Here is an 18,896-nt window from a genome sequence, read left to right on the forward strand (position 1 = left end):
CTCCCGGGAGCCTGCCCGGGTCTGCAAGAGGCGGGCGCCCGCCTGGTCTAGTGCGGAGATCGTGGACCTCATCCATGACCTCCGCACTAGGCACAGGAAAGTGGCCGTCTAGGGCAGGATAGCTGCCAGCCTGGCCACCCGGGAGCAGGTTTGCATGAAAATCAAGGTGGCCCACTGAGACCCCCGAACCTGAGCCCTGAGCTTAGAATGCCCGTACTGGGTCAGACCAAAGGTCCATCTAGCCCAGTAGCCTGTCTGCCAACAGTGGCCAACACTACGGGTCCTGGAGGGGATGGACTGAAACAATGACCAAGCCATTTATCTCGTGCCATCCATCTCCAGTCTTCCACAAACAGAGGCCAGGGACACCATTTCTACCCCCTGGCTAATAGCACTCCATGGACCCAACCTCCATGACTTGATCTCACGTCTCTTTAAACTCTGTTCTAGTTCTAGCCTTCACAGCCTCCTGCAGCAAGGAGTTCCACAGATTGATTATTTGCTTTGTGAAGAAGAACTTTCTGTTATTAGTTTGAAGCCTGCTACCCATTCATTTCATTTGGTGACCTATAATCCTTCTATTATGGGAACTCTAATGAAGAACTTTTCTTTATGCACCCTCTCCACACCACTCATGCTTCTATAGACCTCTATCATATCCCCCCTCAGTCTCCTCTTTTCTAAGCTGAGAAGTCCCAGTCTCTTTAGCCTCTCTTCCTATGGGACCTCTTCCAAACCCCTGATCATTTTAGTTGCCATCCCCTCTCCCACCCTCTATCTCCCCCTCTCCCTCCTCCTTTTCCCAGTCTCCCTTAGTTTTGTTCAATAAAGAGGGTTTCTATTTTTGAACAGACGTGTCCTTTATTTTGTACATCAGGAAGGGGGGCTAGGGAGCCGGTCTGATGGCCAAGTGCTGTGATGTGCCGAGTGTGGGCACTCAGGGCACTCCAAGCCAGGACTGCTTTGCAAGCGGGGAACCCCTGAGAATTGTCTGTCCGGGGTGGGGGTCGGGTCCCTTTAAGCACAGCCCTCGGGTAGCCTGAGACAGCAGCTCCACGCTCTAAGTCCTAATCTCATGCCCTGCCGGCACTGCTTCCGTCCATCCTTAACCTCAGTTCAGGGTCCACTCAGTGTGGACATGCTAGTTCGAATTAGCAAAACACTAATTCGAACTAGTTTTTAAGTCTAGATGCGCTAATTCGAATTAGCTTAGTTCGAATTAGTGCTGTAGTGTACACATACCCTCACAGAAGAGGCGTGGGTTTTTTTTTTTAAAAGAATTTTCCAATCAATTCTGAAATGTCAAGGTATGATCTACACCAGAAGGGAGAGAACCCTGTTGATTCTGATGATGAAATTTAGAAAAGGGTAAGAGAGGACACCTGGAGTACCTTGTACATGAAAGAAAATAAATAACGATGTACAATGGGACTGACAAAAGGGGTGGGGCAGTGGCTGGTCTCCCCTAGGCAGTGTCACTGCCAGCTCTAGCGTGTTGCTTCTATTCCAGGCAGCCCTCCCAGAGTGTGCCGTACAGGGCTGCAGCACTGATTTAAAGGGACTTGAGCTCTGTCTGCTGCCACAATGACAATGGCAGTGGCTGGGAGCTCTGGACCCTTTTAAATTACCGGGCCCCAAGAGAACTGCACTCTTTGCTCCTCCCAACAGCAAGCCTGATGGGTGTGTATGTGGGGGGGGGGGGGGGGAGGGGCTGTAAAATGAGAGGTAGAGCTTTGGCTGAGCATGTGTATTCTTGGGCTGGACAGTTCAATACCCCAGGTCACAAATCTCTCCTGATCTAGATCATAACCCAAACCCCTTCACCCCAATCCCTTAGCCCAGGTCACAACTGACTTCTTCACCTGAACTCCCTCCCAGATCTCTCCGGTCATCCTTCATCCCACTCCCTTACCCCAAGCTCCCTTCTTCACTCAACCTCTATTCCAGACCCAGCACCTCCATTAATATCATGGAAGAGTGCGGCCCTCTACCACTTTCCAAAATCCGGGAGTGGGCCCCCATCAAAAATTATTGCCCACCTCTGGTTTAAAAGATGGAAGTGCTGTAGCTTCAGCACCATTCTCCTCTGTGTTTCACTGGGTAGGATCCAGAAGCAGAGGTGGAGGGATTTGGAGGAGACAGTTGGGCCCTTAGCTAGCACACATTTTTCTCCTCTTAGTGACATCCCTTTCACCGCTTTGTATTATTATACCTTTAGCAATTATGGTTTCAGTTAAGTGTTTTTAAATAGCCCGCTCACTTTATTATACATATGTATTCATTTCAAATGCAGCATAAACAAGGTAAGATCATACTGCAAGAGTAAAATAAATAGTAGATGTAGCTGTAGACATAGTATTATTAGGCTGTCAGCTTTACACTATTCTTAACTTATCATAGATCTTGAAATATGCAGCACAGCCAATTTTGGATCAAATGACCCAGAAAAGAATCTATTTTATCTGAAAGTCAGTACACTTCTTAGCAAATAAACCATCACGATGGTTGGCCTGAGAATGCTGAACTTTGATAGTCCTCTGGGCTACTCTGCACCAACTATATAGGCAAATTGAATGGTTGTAGCTAAAACGCACAATCAAGCTAATGATTTCACTGTGAAATGCTGAATTGATTCATAACTTGTTGGTTTTATTCATATGGGTTGTTTTATATGTGCGGTTCAATACAGTCTCTTTCCTGCTTAATTTATAAATCAACAGTGCAAGTACAGCTATGCTTCCAGTATGCAAATGAACTTCATGGATTGCAGATCTCAAATCGCACTCTATTAAGATTGCAACATACAGAAAGTTTGAATGGGCACTGTTTATACTGTCCACTGAATGAGGCAGGGATCTTATGAACAACAGTATGTAATTACAAACTGTATCATAATACATATGCACAAGAGGGCCAAATTAACGTTTCAATGGCATTTACTAACTTTTGAATTCTGGACTTAATATTCTTTTAACTGAGTTTTTATGTGTAATTTTTTAGACTTTTTAAAAAAGTGAAAAAATAAAATTCTATAATGTGGGACCATATTGACACCCATGTGGATCATAGAAGCCTAGAAGATTAGGGTTGGAAGAGACCTCAGGAGGTCATTTAGTCCAATCCCCTGCTCAAAGCAGGACCAAAGCAGGCATCACCAGTAGGTAGGTGTGACGGAGTGGGCCGCCTCCACCCCGCGGAGGAAGACCTCCCCCGCACTGAACCCGCGGTCGCTCTAACACTCCTCGAGACGACCCGAGGAGTAAAGATGATGTGCCGCTCCTGCTCCGCCGCCGCCGCCGCCCAGCTGACGGGCGGCACACAAGGGACAAAGCCGGCAGAGGGGCGGAGACAGGGGGAAGGGGTGGGCCTAACGTGCGCAGCGTCCGACGTCACTACGTCGGGACACTGGCGCGGGATTTCAAAAACCCCAGCGAGGCTGGGAGATGGGAGGAGGAGGCAGGAGTGGAGTGGGGAAAGAAGGAGGCAGGAGTGGAGCAGAGAGAGGAGGCAGGAGTGGAGCGGAGCGGAGCGGAGGGAGGACGCAGGAGTGGAATCACGGGGGAGATAGGGACGGGGGATAGGAAGTAGCCCAGGGCCGGGTAGGACCTGGCGTGCTGGTGAGTTTCGGGCAGGTGCCCCACCAGCAGGACAGGTCTCGGTGTACCTGTCCTTAGGGCCCTGGGCTGGGGTCCGGGAGAGAGGGTGGGCCCAGACCCCTCTATTCCCCCCCCCCCCCATTGGTGAATAACCAGGGGATCGCGACTAGAGACTGAGGACAACAGGAAGGGGGACAAGACTCTCCTGTTACAGTAGGAAAATGTTATTTACACTGTGCAAACCTTGACCACTTGAGCTAATAGAGTAACTGATAGCTGTAGCACGTTTTCATTCTGTATGTGGGCCAGCCATTAGAGCAGTGTTTCTCAAAGAGAGCCACAGTCCACAGCAGGGCTGGTGGTCCAGAGAGGAGTCCTCCCAGTGGGCTGAGGGCAGTGCACTGGTCAGGCCAGCATCTAGGAGTGGAGCCTCAGGACAGCCTGAAGCCTGACCTCTCCTGCTCTGGCAAACTCCTTATTTGGGATCACTCAGGTCCTGAGGATGCTGGACCAGAAAGGTCAAACCTGTATTATGTTGGTTAGGGCTGATTGAGAGCTCTATTGAAGCCAGTAAGAATTTTTCCATTAACTTTATATGGGAGTTAGATCAATCTCTGGGAGCTGTTCAGGAGTTACAAGAACATTGTTTCTTTTGAATATTGCCATTTTCTGTTTCATGTGCATGTTTTATATTCTGGTACATTTCTAAATTTTTGCTTTGAATTTTGAAATTTTGATCCTTTGTTATACAAAAGCTAGTACCTAACTAGTGTCAAAAGCCTAACTACTGTTGATAAGACTGGGAAAACCTCTGTTAATTTCAGTGGTTACTCTTCTCCTCACAGTATTTTTGAACTTGTTCGCATAGTGTGTTCTTCCTATTCCGGTTATCCACTGTACTATGCAAGGTAAATGAAACAAATACAATAAAAATCATATTAAATTTTACAAGTTTAAACTTAGTATTTTTTTACTTAACATTGATCTTGGCCTTCCATAAATTATTTGCATTCTTAATCATTAAGGCAGATAATTGTTTTCTCTCTTGCTCAAATCAGCATATAGATGGTATTTCCTAGTCTAATATATGCTCCCAGCATAGTATGTAAAGAAAGCAAATCAGTTTACCTAAAACCATCTATGTAAACCTAGTCTCAGATGTGTCGTTATTAGCTGTTCAAAACATGTATAAGGATAATTTCACTCCAGGCTATTTTAATGAAGCCTTGTTTGTTTAAGGATAATTTTGAACAGAATATATAATTTTGAATATATCTTACAAAATTAGGAATTTAGGACATGGTGTAAGGCATAATAACTTCTGTCTTGTGGAGTTATTTGTTCTTCGATTTTGTTCTATCATTTACTCAATTTTATATGTATTTATTTATTTTTTTGTATAAGCTCTTATATATATATATATATATAATATATATAAAATCAAGAGCTTATATAAAAAATCCAGTCATGTTTCCTCTAGGCTGGTGTTCCAGAAATTAAAAGTAAAATATTTACATGGGTTATTTTTTTTTCAAGAAGACAGCAACTCCACTAATCTGGAAAATAATGAAAACTGCACTTCAGTTTTCTTCTTGTGTACTGGTACAATATGTGCAGGCATTTAATTGGTAAGAAAGGCTGTGTAAATAAAGACACAGTAAAGGAAAATATTCTCATTCATTATGAAAGTGTCATTTGGAAAATATGTCTTGTATAAAAGAATGCTGCCAGGGTAACAAGACCTGTTAAGCCCATGCTAGACACTGATTTAAGCAGCTAATCTAGTTATATTGCATTTTGATATCAGTGTAGTTTGTTTCCTTCTACTCTATATTTTTACTTAGCAGTGATGCAGGACTAACTGTACTATTCAACACTGGATAACTCTATTGTTAAGTATCGACATATTGGTTAGAATTCAACCTTACCATCCATCTCTGTTGTCAGGACATGTCTACACTAGGAAACTATTTGAAATAACTAAATTCAACTTAATTATTCCCGATTTTACAAAATTGAAATAATGTGTCCCCCCTATGGGGAAGTCTTAAAATTAGTTCAAGGCAGGCTCCATTACTGTGGATGCGCTTCCTTGACTTAGGGCACGTCTACACTATGTTTTACTTTCGAAAGAAGATATGCAAATTTGGCAGGAATTTGCATATCTTCTTCCGATCACTTTTTCAAAAGAGGTTTTCTTGAAAAAGCAAGCAGTCTAGACGCGGCTCTTTTGAAAAAAGCCCTTTTTTCAAAAGAACCTGTAAACCTCATTTTTTGAGGAAGAACAGTTCTTTCGAAAAAAGGTGGGGTTTTTTTCAGAAGAACCATGTCTAGACTGCTTTCATTTTCGAAAAAACCTCTTTGGAAAAAGCGATCAGAAGAAGATATGCAAATTCCCGCCAAATTTACATATCTTCTTTAGAAAGTAAAATGTAGTCTAGAGTTGCCCCAGTGGGGAATAATTAATTCAAATTACTCTGGGGAGTAGTTATTTCAAAATAGTGGCACTGAAGCATCCACACTAATAATGACGAAGTGGGTCTTTGCCCACGAAAGCTCCAGTACATCTGTTAGTCTATAAGGTGCCACAAGACTCCTTGTCGCTTTTGCAGATCCAGACTAATACGGCTACACCACTGATACTTCACACTAATACTATTTCTTAATAACAATTTCAGAGTTAGAATTATTTCACCCAAAAAGTAGGCATACAGGTTTCAAAATAAGTAGCCCCTTATTTCAAAATAATGGGCTTGGTAGTGTGGAAACTCTGCTTATAAATTTGACCTAAGGGGCAGTTATTTTGAAATAAAGCCCTACTATAGAACAAGGCTTATAGACTATAATCCATGGTTTCTGTAGTGTTTCTGTCACCAAGTGGCATATGCTATATATGACATATCTAATCTTACTGAATTTAGACATATGCATTTGTGTTTCTGCATTAAACATTGCTACAGCCTGACAGCTTGGCTATTTGTGTATCTAACATGTAACTGTTATAGGGAAATATCTAAATTCATGTGAAGCTACCCTAAATAGATGTTCTTATCAATACCATGCAATTAATTGATCTGCATAAAGTTATGACAAAACTTAAAATTATTGCAATGTTTTAGAGAGGCATTAAAAATAATTTATTATTTGTACCCTTAGGAGTATAAGTGTATGCTTAAAATACAAAAGAAATATTATTCTGGAAGTTAAGATGTAAGTAAATTGTATTCCCTCATAGATCTTGAGATTTTACTATAATATAAAGGTGCCAAGTGACCTATAACTTAAACTCACCAAATCAGAAAAGATACAACCATTCATACTGTGACATTCTGAATGAGTCTTCAGTTTCTTTACCCCAGCTAGTTTGACAGATTTTTTTAATGAGTTGTCAAATTTCTGTCATATAAGTATAGAGCCAAAACCCGACGTATTTTTTCCTATGTTCAGAGTATGACAGCAGGAATCAAAGTGTAAGGATTGCACATTATTCCCATGCTGTACAAGAAAACCTTTTTGATCAGTAAGCCACATCTGACTTTTTTGTACCACTCAAAAATATTCCCCTGATTTTTTCCTTAGATTTTGGACATATTGAATAAGTAAATAAAGCTTTAAGTATGTTTGTGAAGCTTTAAGTATGTTGTTGCTTGTTATTTTAAGAACATGAACAAATGAACATGAAACTCTGGTGAGACTGGGGAAAGGAGGCTAGAGAGGGGAGAAGAGAGGGTGGGAGAGGGGAGGGGGAAACCTGGCAGGAGGGAGCTGGAAGGGGGATGCAAGGGGAAGAAGGAGGAGGGGAAGCTCAGGGCTCAGACTGAGGGTCTCGCCAGACCAACTTGATTTTCATGAAAACCTGCTCCTGGGTTTGCATGTGGCTTTTGGTGGCCAGGCTGGCAGCTATCCTGCCATAGGTGGCTGTGTTCCTCCATCTAGTGCGGAGATCATGGATGTTGAGGGCATCCCCTGCAAACCTGAATAAGGTCCATGATCTCCATCCTGGACCAGGAAGGTGCCCACCTTCTCTGGGCCCTGGCAGGCTCCTTGGAGCTGGAAGACTGCTCCTGGGGAGCGGTGAAGGGCTGGCTGCCAGTGGCTGCTGGCTCATGTTTTGGGGCCACTGGGTCAGGGGCAGTGACTGCTGGCTCCGGGCTGGTAGGCTTGGAGCTGGCACAGAGACTGTGGCCAGAGTCAACCCTTTAAGGGCTCTGGGGAGAAGGGAGGAAGAGGAGTGTTCTTGGTTGAGCTCAGCTGGAGTGGTTACCAGGGCACCCTGGGAAGGCAGGAGGCTCCCTATTTCGATATAAGAGTCTACACAGCACTTATTTCGAAATAGCTATTTCTAATTTGGCATTATTCCTCATGGAATGAGATTTACCAAATTCGAAATAAGTGCTCTGCTATTTTGAATTAATTTCGGAATAGCGGTTTGGCTATGTAGATGCTAGTAAAGTTATTTCGAACTGTGTAGACATACCCTAAGTGATTGCGTCTAGTACACAGTACCTTTGCTGAAGCTAGGATGATTAAGAACATAAGAACAGCCATACTGGGTCAGACCAAAGATCCATCTAGCCCAGTATCCTGTCTGCCGACACCTGTAACCCACCTCCAGAGAAACAGAGGCTAGGGATACCATTTCTACCCATCCTGGCTAATAGCCATTGATGGACCTAACCTCCATGAATCTATCTGGTTCTTTTTAAATCCTGTTAAAGTTCTAGTCTTCACCTCATCCTCTGCCAAGGAGTTCCACAGGTTGACTGTGCACTGACTGAAGAAATACTTCCTTTTGTTTATATACACCAGTTGAGGATCTGCCCCATTAGGCTTTTGTGAGTGAAAAAACCCTCACTTTTCCTTATCGTGGTAGCGTTTGTATTACTACACTTATAAACAGACACAGTTATGTCAAGATTAATTATAGTTTTTTAGTCGTATTATATTGCCATCCGTAGTTGAGATGTTCTAAAGAGCTTAATAAAACCATAGGTGGTAGCTGTAATGTGGGAAGGATAGCTCACCCAGTTTCAAGCGTTGGAGAATGTTTTGCTAACAGAGACTGATGACCAAGACATCAGATTAAACCTCTTTTTTCCCAATGTATACTTTGTACCACTTAGAATGCAGCAATTAAACTCCTCCTACCAACAAAGGCTTCAATTCAGCAAAGCATTTAAGCATATATCTAATACTTTGCTTAGCTGGCCTAAAGTGAAATAGTGATAGAAATGTAGCCGTGTTAGTCTGGTGTAGCTGAAACAAAATACAGGACTATGTAGCACTTTAAAGACTAACAAGATGGTTTATTAGATGATGAGCTTTCATGGGCCAGACCCACTTCCTCAGATCAAATAGTGGAAGAAAATAGTCACTATAGTCACTATTTTCTTCCACTATTTGATCTGAGGAAGTGGGTCTGGCCCATGAAAGCTCATCATCTAATAAACCATCTTGTTAGTCTTTAAAGTGCTACATAGTCCTGTATTTTGTGAAAGTGAAATAATCGTTTTTGGTAAGAGCCTGAGACCTGGTGTGGCAAATACGGGCATTTGGCTTACCTCTCAGTTTCCTCTCTGCTGAAGGATTTCAGTCTGACCTTTACTAATAATTTAACATATTTTGGGTGAAAGTCTCATTTTGTTTTCACTGCAACAATAGGCATTCTACAACTATGGGGTTTCCTGCCTATGCATTCTTTAGTTAATAGTCTATAATGGTTCCAAAGGAGTTATAATCCTGTAAAAAATGTAATTATAGATTAAAAAAAATACACGTATTTTTTGTAGATAGTCCATAATGGCTGCAATGTGTAAACATGCAATTATGGAGTTTTTCTAAACACTTACTATTTACTCAATAGGCCGTGAGAGCTCCAGAAGGAGTTCTTTATTACTTTGCAGATCATTGAACCTATAGACTATATAATAGCTCCCTTGAAGCCAAAATGTACTATTTAACGTGGGTGCTGTGTGTAAAGGCTACATGCCTTTTTAAAAGTGAATTGTAGAAATATATTTTGTTCATAATACTGAAATGGTTGTTCCTTATTTTTGGAAGTGTCAAAAAGTTAACCATAAGTTATCTGAGAATGGTAAAGATTTGGGTTTTTTTCATTTCAGTTTTATGATTTTTTCAAAGTAATGCTTGTTTATTTCAGAGCTGAGATTGTGCATGCCAATATTTGACCCGGATTATTATTACTATTTTTACTTTTTTAAAAGTTTTTTGAAACTCAGTTGGAAATCTCTTAAGTCATTGGTCACCAACTGGCAGATCACGAAACCTTGACAGACAATTTCAGTCTAGGGTTGCCAGCCTTCCTGGTTTGGCTGTGAATCTCCCAGAATTGGGCTCAAGCTCTGGGAGACATCTTCAGAGAAATGGGGAGATTGGTCACAAAGGGCACATCTGCACAGCAGGGCTAAAGCCAAAATAAGTTAATAACTCGAGCTACGTCAATTGTGTAACTTAAGTCAAAATACAGTAGACTTCCAATAATCCAGCACCTTTGGGACCCAGGGGGTGTTGGATTATTGGATATGCTGGAGTATCAGAAGGTACTCCGGCGGGGGGGCTGTGACGGGTCTGTGGGGGAGGAGGGTCGGCGGGGAATGGCGTGGCGAGGGGTGAACCCCCCGCCGTTTTGCAGGGAGGTGGGGAAGCCCCATGCAGCTGCCAGCAATAGGCCAGCTGGGGCTGCAAGCAGCAGTGGCGGACTTGGGGAAGCAGCTGAGCAGAGCAGCTTGGGTGCTGCCGGGCTGGTCCCACAGCACCGCCCCTCACCTGAGTGGTGCTGTGGGACCAACCTGGCAGCACCCCAGCTACTCTGCTCAGCTGTTTCTCCAAGTCCGCCGCTCGTCAGTTTCAGAAGTGGCAGCCGGACGAGTGTGTTCCCCACCCGCCCGCCGGATGAGTGTGTTCCGGCAGACCCGTCACAGGGGTATAATTCCCTTCCCCTCGTCTCTCCTTTCCTTTCCCGACCTGTGAGCGCTCATGGGGCTCACAGGAGCTCCAATTGTCCAGCTGGCTGGAGCACTTTCGGGTTCCAGTTGGTGCTGGACTATCAGGAGTGCCGGACCACTGGATGCCGGACAATTGGAGTTTTACTGTAGCTTATTTCAGCTTTCGGCGCTGTCTATACAGCAGAAAGTCCGAGTTAGAGCATTCTTCCTCCAACTTCTCTTGTTCCTTGTAAAATGAGGGTTACAGGAGTTGGAGTCAGAAGTCCTCCAGCTCAACATTATTTCAACATTATGTTGAAATAACTGCTTACTGTGTAGATGCAGGATATGTTATTTTGAAATAACATCAGTTATTCTGAAATAATGCATTTGACATGCATCTGATGAAGTGGGTCTTTGCCCACGAAAGCTTATGCTCCAACACTTCAGTTAGTCTATAAGGTGCCACAGACTCCTTGCCGCTTCTGAAATAATGCTGCTTTGTAGACATAGCCTAACTGTCCAGCAGTGTAGTGAGTCTAAGGCAGACTCCCTACCTGTGTTGGCCCTGTGCCAATCCTGGTAGTGGCTGGCATGCTCCTGTGACCCCTGGGGAGTTAGAGGATCTCTGCAAACTTCCCTCTTCCGCAGGGACTGGCCCAGCAACTCCCATTGTCTGGGAAGGAAGAACTACAGCTAATTGGAGCTAATTGGGTAGTGCCTGTGGATGAGGGCAATGAACAGACCACCTGTCCCTCCCAGCCCCAGGAGTTGCTGCCAGACATTCTGGCTGCCTCTGAGAGTGACACAAGGCCAGTATAGGTAGGGAGCCTGCCTTAGCCCCATTGCCCTGCTGCTGGGAGTCACAGTCACTGAGGTAAGTGTGCATGGCTGGAGCCTGCACCTCAACCTCACTCCTGGCTGGTGAGAGGAGGAGCAGAGAAATAATTCATGAATTTGTGTAGTTTCCCCTTGCTCCCTGATAGGGGAACGGGAAGAAAAGCAAGAAGCAGCATCCTGGTACGCATGGCTGTTGCCCCCGCCCCTCCCCCCCACTCTCCCAAAATGGCACCCTTGAGCAGAGCACTGTCTTGCTGAAGTGGAGATTGAATAGGCTGGAGAGGCAGGAAATCATCTTCTCGATGACAGGTCAAAGTGGGACACTTTCCAAAAGAGGAAGATGTCAGGAATCTTGACGTATGGAGAGGTTTCAGCCTGTTGAGGGAGAAGTGAATCAGCTACTAGATGGTAGTTTGATTATTTTTATATATTTTTTAAAAGCTTAAAATCCACTAGAATAATGCTTTCCAGACAGACTCACTTGTTAGTGGGATGATTACAGCTCATGTTCCATTACACTAAATGAAAATCTTGTAGTAGTTCTACACTAAAGACAGCCAAGATTAAAGTTATGCAGATAATCGTTTCAGTTAAATCTTCAGCATGAGATACAGCATCTTTGTCCAACAGATTAATCAGTTCTCAGAGGAGCTCCCTCTATACTTCTCCATGCTGTGAGTTGGGAGTAAATATCAGGTTTTTTTAACTAATCATTTCTATAGTGAAAAGGATGGGGGAGACAACAGCATTGTGAATACATATGCTGTATTCATGGGCACTATTATAGGGCTAGAAGACCAAAGGTTGCATTTTCATAATGTCATTGAACCTCTCTAAAATGCAGTCAGCTGCACCCGTGTGTCAGAGCAACTGTATATCAAGAGTGAAAGTGACAGAGATTGTGGGCATGACAAGGTAACTAGGTAAAAGCAGACATGTTGTATTTAACTGACGACTGAGAGGAGGATATATTTCTGTTTCTTTTTTCATGCGAGCAAGAGTCTATTCAACTGCACAAAGCAAAAACAAATTATCTCCCTCCCCATCCCTCAATAATATTCATTTTATGCAGGGAGAAGGGGAAAGGACACAGATCCTTTGGCCTTCAACATGTGTAATGTAACGAAATACTCTAATTATGTTCACAAACAGGAATAAAAGAAATCATTTAAAACTAGTCAAGAGTGGATTCAAAAATAGCTGTGATTCAGAATAAATGTTTGCATTCAAATGGAAAGTTTAAAGTAATTTATACTTCAGGAATCAGCATATCTGAAACAAAGGTATTATCTGAATGTGGAGTTAACTGTCATGTCAACATGTTGCAGTTGGACACACCACCATACATTAGGAACAGTTAACACTGTCAGATCTTAAGTATGTCATCAGTCTTGATTTTATAATGATGTGTGATTTACTGATTAATTTGTTGGTGTGATACTGAGTACAAAGGGATCATTAGAAACACCTAACATAAAACATTTCCTGTCTTTAGTCACAGAAGCACTTATTGGAAGTAACATTGTGAAATGGATTGGGTCTTGAACCAGTTAGTAGTAGGTTATGATAAATACCATTATCAAAGGCACTAATTAACAGTCTCAGTAGAGATATAATGTTTTCTCCACTGTGGACATGAAGATTGAACTACTTGTCCAACAGCTTACAGTCTCTTTAACCAGAAGACCCAAAAGCACTCTCTAGAGTTATTTTTCCACAGGATTACACTGTGCTCACTGGCTGTTGCTTGGCTTTTTAGCTTTTTGCCTCTGCCTCTGCCTCTGACACCTTCCTCTCAGTTTTTGTGTGTTCTGTCTACACCTTCATTCTTTTTCTCTCTCAAGGGTATGTCTACATTACAGAGTTTTTTTCAGAAAAATGATGGTTTTTCTGAAAAAAAAACTTCAATTACTTCCACACTGCAATCACATTCTTTCTGAAAAAATATTGAAAGAACTGAGAGGTTTTTCTGACATTGGAAAAACCCCTTTCTATGAGAGAGAAGCCTTTTTTCCGAAGGAGCTCTTTCAGAAAAAGGCACGTGTGGACGGGGAAGAGGGAGTCTTTCTTAAGAAGAGAAAAGAGGAAAAAGCACAGGTGCCCTGGTGGCCATTTCACCCATAGTAATCACAGCTTACAGGTGAGATAGCATCCATTCAGTGTGGATGCTATCTGTGGAAAAAGCAAATCTTTTTTCGATGCGGTTTGGCAGTGTGGACGCTCTCTTTCAGAAGAAGTTTTTTTGGAAGATCTCTTCTGGAAAAGCTTCTTCCGAAAGAAGCCTGCAGTCTAGACATAGCCTCACACACCTGCATCTCAGCCAAAGCCTCCTTCCCATTCGGTCCAAAAATCCTGGGTGGTCCACAAAATCTTTTTGTTACAAGGGCCTTGTGATTAATTTATTCTTACAGTTGTGTTAATTGAAGGATGAGTTCACATTCATCAGTCTCAGTGAGGTTTTAATCTGATTTATAACAATGTTTCAGCTAGTTCATAGTTCAACAATTTACAAATGATACAATGTTAACTATTTTGTACAGTGTGTTCCTGTTAAAATGTTTTCACATCATCAACCCACAATGATTTTTATTGACACCCAAGCCCCTTATGAGATTTTTCTCCCTGATGGACTTTCTTTGAAACACCAGGGAGTGCTCATTTCAGTCAGGAATCTGGGTGAGTGGCTGGGGAGGGCCACTCACCCTCTTAGGAATCTGGGTGAGTGGCTGGAGAGGGATCACATGAGGATTACCTGTTGTGATCCCTCCCTCTAAGGTTGTGGTTCTCAACTGGTGGTCCATGGTGACTGTCTCGGTGGTCCACAGGAACATTGTCCAAAGTCACATGGCCTGAGCAGGTGCCGTTGTTAGGCTGTTTTACGCTGTGTTCACAAGCATGCGGTGCGTCCTCCATAACGTCACTTAGGATTGGCCTGGTGGTTCGTGGACTGAAATGAGTTGAGAACCATTGCTCTAAGGCATCTGATATTGGCCACTGTTGGCAGACAGGATACTGGGCTAGATGGACCTTTGGTCTGACCCAGTATGACCGTTCTTATGTTCTTATGAATCTCTTGTGTTTCAATGGAATTTCCTGGCTGAGGCAGACCTTTGCCCTTTCTGTTCAAATGGAGGATTTGCCTCAAATTTTCCAGCTTCAAATTCCACAGATAAAATTCTCAAATGTGATGGGGAAGGTGGTCCAACATGAAAAGGGTTTTGAAACCTGGATATACCTAGACAGTCCCAAGAGCCCTTTTCAACTGTGAAAATGCTAAATCACACCCACCTCCTGAGCACTGAAATGGTTTCCTATCTTCTCTATTCGCTATTTGTCACAAACATTCCACTAATGAACAGAGATCAGTTCTTGTATCAAATTCACAGGAGTTTTAGCAGCTAACATCTCCTCCCACTCCTGATACCTTGGATCTAAAAACAGGTTTCAACAACTTCCCACCTTTCTGGAAAGCTTCTCTAATGCATAGCAGTTATAATGCTCTCTGACAACTTGCTCATTGCAAACCAGTTGTCTACAAACAAGTTGTCTCACCTTGGCCTTATCTTTAAAGGAAATTTGCAGAGATTGAATTTGTAAAATATATTTACCTTTCTGGCAAAGATTACACTGTTATTAGCCACCATGAAACCCAAGTCAATTAGTAGTTTTTCCACTGTTTCAGACACCCAAACTTCCTCCTTGAATTCAGACGTCCAGTCCTCAAACCCATTTTTCCCAATATTTGGGTGGGTGCACTTACCCCAATCACTGTCTTTGTTGGAAACAAGTTAGGTGGCTCAATTTTGCATCCTCTATTCCCTACTAGACTAACACGGCTACATTTCTATCACTATTCAACTCTTTTTAGTGTGTCTGATCTAATAATGATTATGTTGGAGCCTGTGTTAATCACTGCTGTGTTTTTACAGATCCTATCACAAACTCAGTAGCCAAACTCCCATTATTGTTGTTAAATTGCCCAGATCTGAACATAAAACTATGGAGCTGATCCTTGTATCACCAGCAAGCTTTGTCCCTCAGCTTGACATTTCCACATTTCATGAACTGGGTGTGACATTTCTGATATGCTGTTTTGCCCAGCATTAAATTAATGCTCCATTCTGTGGCCAAGTTTGTCACAGTACCATCATGTAACTGAACTATTTCCTTTAATTTTTGCATTTTTATCACTTTCCCTTCTTTTACAAACCAGTTTGCTTGTGAATGAGATTAGATTTCCCTTTTCCCCTTAGATGTATTAAATGCGAAGTCTCACTTGCAGGATTCAGAGTGATCAATTTACTTCTTACTAGTGGCTGCTTCCACTTCTGGTGCATTGCTGCTAAGGAAGTTGCAGATTGCAGCCTCTGAGTGTCTTTGGCCTCTGTTTGCTGATCTTGATCTTCAAGTCAGCTAAACATCTATAAATTGGTCTATTGACAGTTTATCCTGGAAGGCTTGGTGATACCTGGGTATGGCATCAACATATTCCACAGGTCTTCTGCCACTTTGGGTGGTATTTCTTCGTTCTGTCTCCTTCTAGCTGTGCCTTGACCATCTCAAATTGATGGCTAGATCTAAATCCCAAGTCAAGGACTTGTACCAGGTGTGGATACCTCGGTCTCTTTTATGAGGGTAAATTCTGCACAACCATCAGAGGTAGGACACCCACTTTACTGCGGTAACACCCTCTTTCTGTTCATCATGTCAGCCATTAATTTTGGTTACAATGCCTCCCACTTGGCTTTTGCATAATTTTAAGCTGGGACAGCCCAGTTTTTCCCCTTTGGGCACTTTTGGTTTACAAACAGTCAGATTATTGGTCACCTCATCATTTGCCATTCCAGTTGAGGATGTACTACAGCAGGGTTTTCCAATCTGCATGGGCACTTTGTAGTTGTTGCTCCAAAAGAGATCTAATCTTAGTCCTCATGTCATCTCTGAACCCTTTCTGGGAAACTTCCAGTTGTTGTTTAGGGTTTTGTCTTAATTCCTTTTGCCAAATCTCCAGCTCCTCTTTTAGGTCTTGTTTTAGATCCCACTAGTCAGTCTTGATTTTTGCAAGCACCTCCATTATTTGTTTCTTATTGGTTCAATGGGTATACCAGCTCATATTCTCTCTCCTTAAAAACTGGATCCCAACACTTACAGCAGTGTTGCCTCTTCCTGACCTGAGTGTCTAGTCAGCTCTCGGGGTTCTAGGATATTCCAGTTGGTAGCAGAAATAGCATCTAAGAAAATACCAGATTCCATCTATCTTGTTTATGTACAGGTGTGTACAAAATCCTGCTTCTTCAGACACAAGAGGTACCAAAAACAAAAGGAGCAGTTAGCTTATAGCCAGCAGATCTGCTTTCTTTAACTTTTTCCAGGGTCACTCTAAGCTCACTATCACTGGATTTTCACATTTGCTTTTCTCTCTCTCTTCTCCCCTCCTATGTGATTTGTGTGTTTGCATTTCTGACATAAACATCCCTGACCCCAAAACAAACAATTCATCAAATGCTCTCTGCCCACTCACTCCAAACTCTTGGGCAAGTTTACATATAGAGGACTAGTGACTAATTTATGCTTCCATTTATAAGTGCACAATCATCTATCTTAGTGAGATAACTAGACCCATAATAAGGTTTCCCTCAGTTCATAAAAATGTGCATAAGATAGATAGGGAAGGAATAAAAGGGCAGATTCTCAACACGGCTTCTTTCTGCCATCCCAGAGGAGCTGGATGTTGGTTTCTGTAAGGCCTGATCTACACAAGGATCTTAGTCCAAAATTAGCCCCCTCTTCCCTCTCCCCGTCCCCGGACCAAGGTCGAATTTGTAAGTAATGTGTCCACACTATGGAGGGATTTAGGGGCCATAATAGACCACAAGTTAAACATGAGTCAACAGTGTGACACTGTTGCAATAAAAGCAAATATGATTCTGGGATGTATTAACAGACAAGTTTGTTGTGAGCAAGACATGAGAAGTCATTCCTCTGCTCTACCCTGAGCTGATTAGACCTCTATTGGAGTATTGTGTCTAGTTCTGGGCACCACATTTTCAAGAAAGATGTGGAGAAATTGGAGAAAGTCCAGAGAAGAGCAACAAAAATTATTAAAAATCTAGAAAACATGACCTATGAAGGAAGACTGAAAGAATTGGGCTTGTTTAGTTTAGAAAAGAGAAGACCGAGAGGGGACATGATAGTGGTTTTTAAGAATTTAAAAGATGTTATAAGGAGGAGGGAGAAAAATTGTTCTCTTTGGCCTCTGATGTTAGGACAAGAAGTAATGGGATTAAATTGCTGCAAGGGAGGTTTAGGTTGGACATTAGGAAAAATTTCCCAACTGTCAGGATGGTCAAACACTGGAATAAATTGCTTAGAGAGGTTGTGGAATCTCCTTCACTGGAGATATTTAAGAGCAGGTTGGATAGACATCTGTCAAGAATGATCAAGACAGTGCATGGTCCTCCCATGAGGGCAGAGGACTGGACTGAATGACCTCTTGAGGTCCCTTCCAATTTTATGATTCTAGGATCTATGACTACCAAGCCCATTATTCCAGAATACGGGGCCACAGAATTCAAACTCCGTAGTCCTGCTTTTCACAAGGAATAACACTATTACTGAAATTTTAAGTACAAAATAACATTAGTGTGGATACTCTGATGCCACTAATTCAAACTAATTGGCCTCTGAGAGGCCTCCTGTAGCTCCCCAGAGTGCTTCCTGTGGCTCTGAGTCAAAGGCAACACGTCCACATAAATAGAGCCTGCCTCAGCTATATTCTATTCTTCCTCATAGTGAGTACACAGTACCTCAAATTTGTAAAATCGGGTGCCCAGAAGTCAAACTTAGTAAACTCAAAATAATCTCCTAGTGTAGACATGGCCTAAAAGGGATCATCTGTAACAGGCAATGGGCTGTATTTTTTTTTGTTTTTGCAACTTGAGTTCCGTATATGAACAGAACCTTTGGAAAAGATTAATATTTTTGACTCACTATCACATATGTGCCCTGTATTTGGAGCAGAACTAGGAAATTGCCTATGGACAGTGCCATAGATGATTATAAGAATTTTACCAGCATAGGTAAATTGGACCTACTGTAGTCAATGGAAGGAGACTTCTTCCAATTCATCATTTATTAAACATGAGGCACAGAAATCTTGATAATCTCATGTCCAGCTCTTCTTTTAGTAATGAATAATGTAATGGTTTATAGGCAGATGAAGAGAGCCATTGAATGTTTGGTATAAAGTTGTACTTAATACGATGATTCAAACAACCTTTTCAAAGTACATGATAGTAGAAAATATATGTAAAACCTTTTATCCTAACAACTAACATTTTGCTAATCTGTTGTTTATTTCCAGTTCCTGAGTCTTCATTGAACTATATGGATAAAATCATACCCTTTCCTCTCTATCAAGTCTTTTAATCCTCATTCCATTTTTTTAGAAACAGATTCAATAAAAGAGATAAAGTTCCATTTCAGATATCACTTATGTCAATCTGTGCTGAAATCT

General features: G+C 42.3%; 1 protein-coding gene across 3 annotated transcripts in view; it reads left to right on the plus strand.

Annotated features, from left to right (window-relative positions):
- NKAIN2 (sodium/potassium transporting ATPase interacting 2) overlaps window positions 1-18,896 on the plus strand; it is a 748,339-nt gene that overhangs the window by 36,531 nt on the left and 692,912 nt on the right. The window lies entirely within an intron of this gene.

This window comes from Pelodiscus sinensis, chromosome 3 (genome assembly GCF_052426305.1).
Source record: "Pelodiscus sinensis isolate ZL-2025 chromosome 3, ASM5242630v1, whole genome shotgun sequence".
Taxonomy (NCBI): domain Eukaryota; kingdom Metazoa; phylum Chordata; order Testudines; family Trionychidae; genus Pelodiscus; species Pelodiscus sinensis.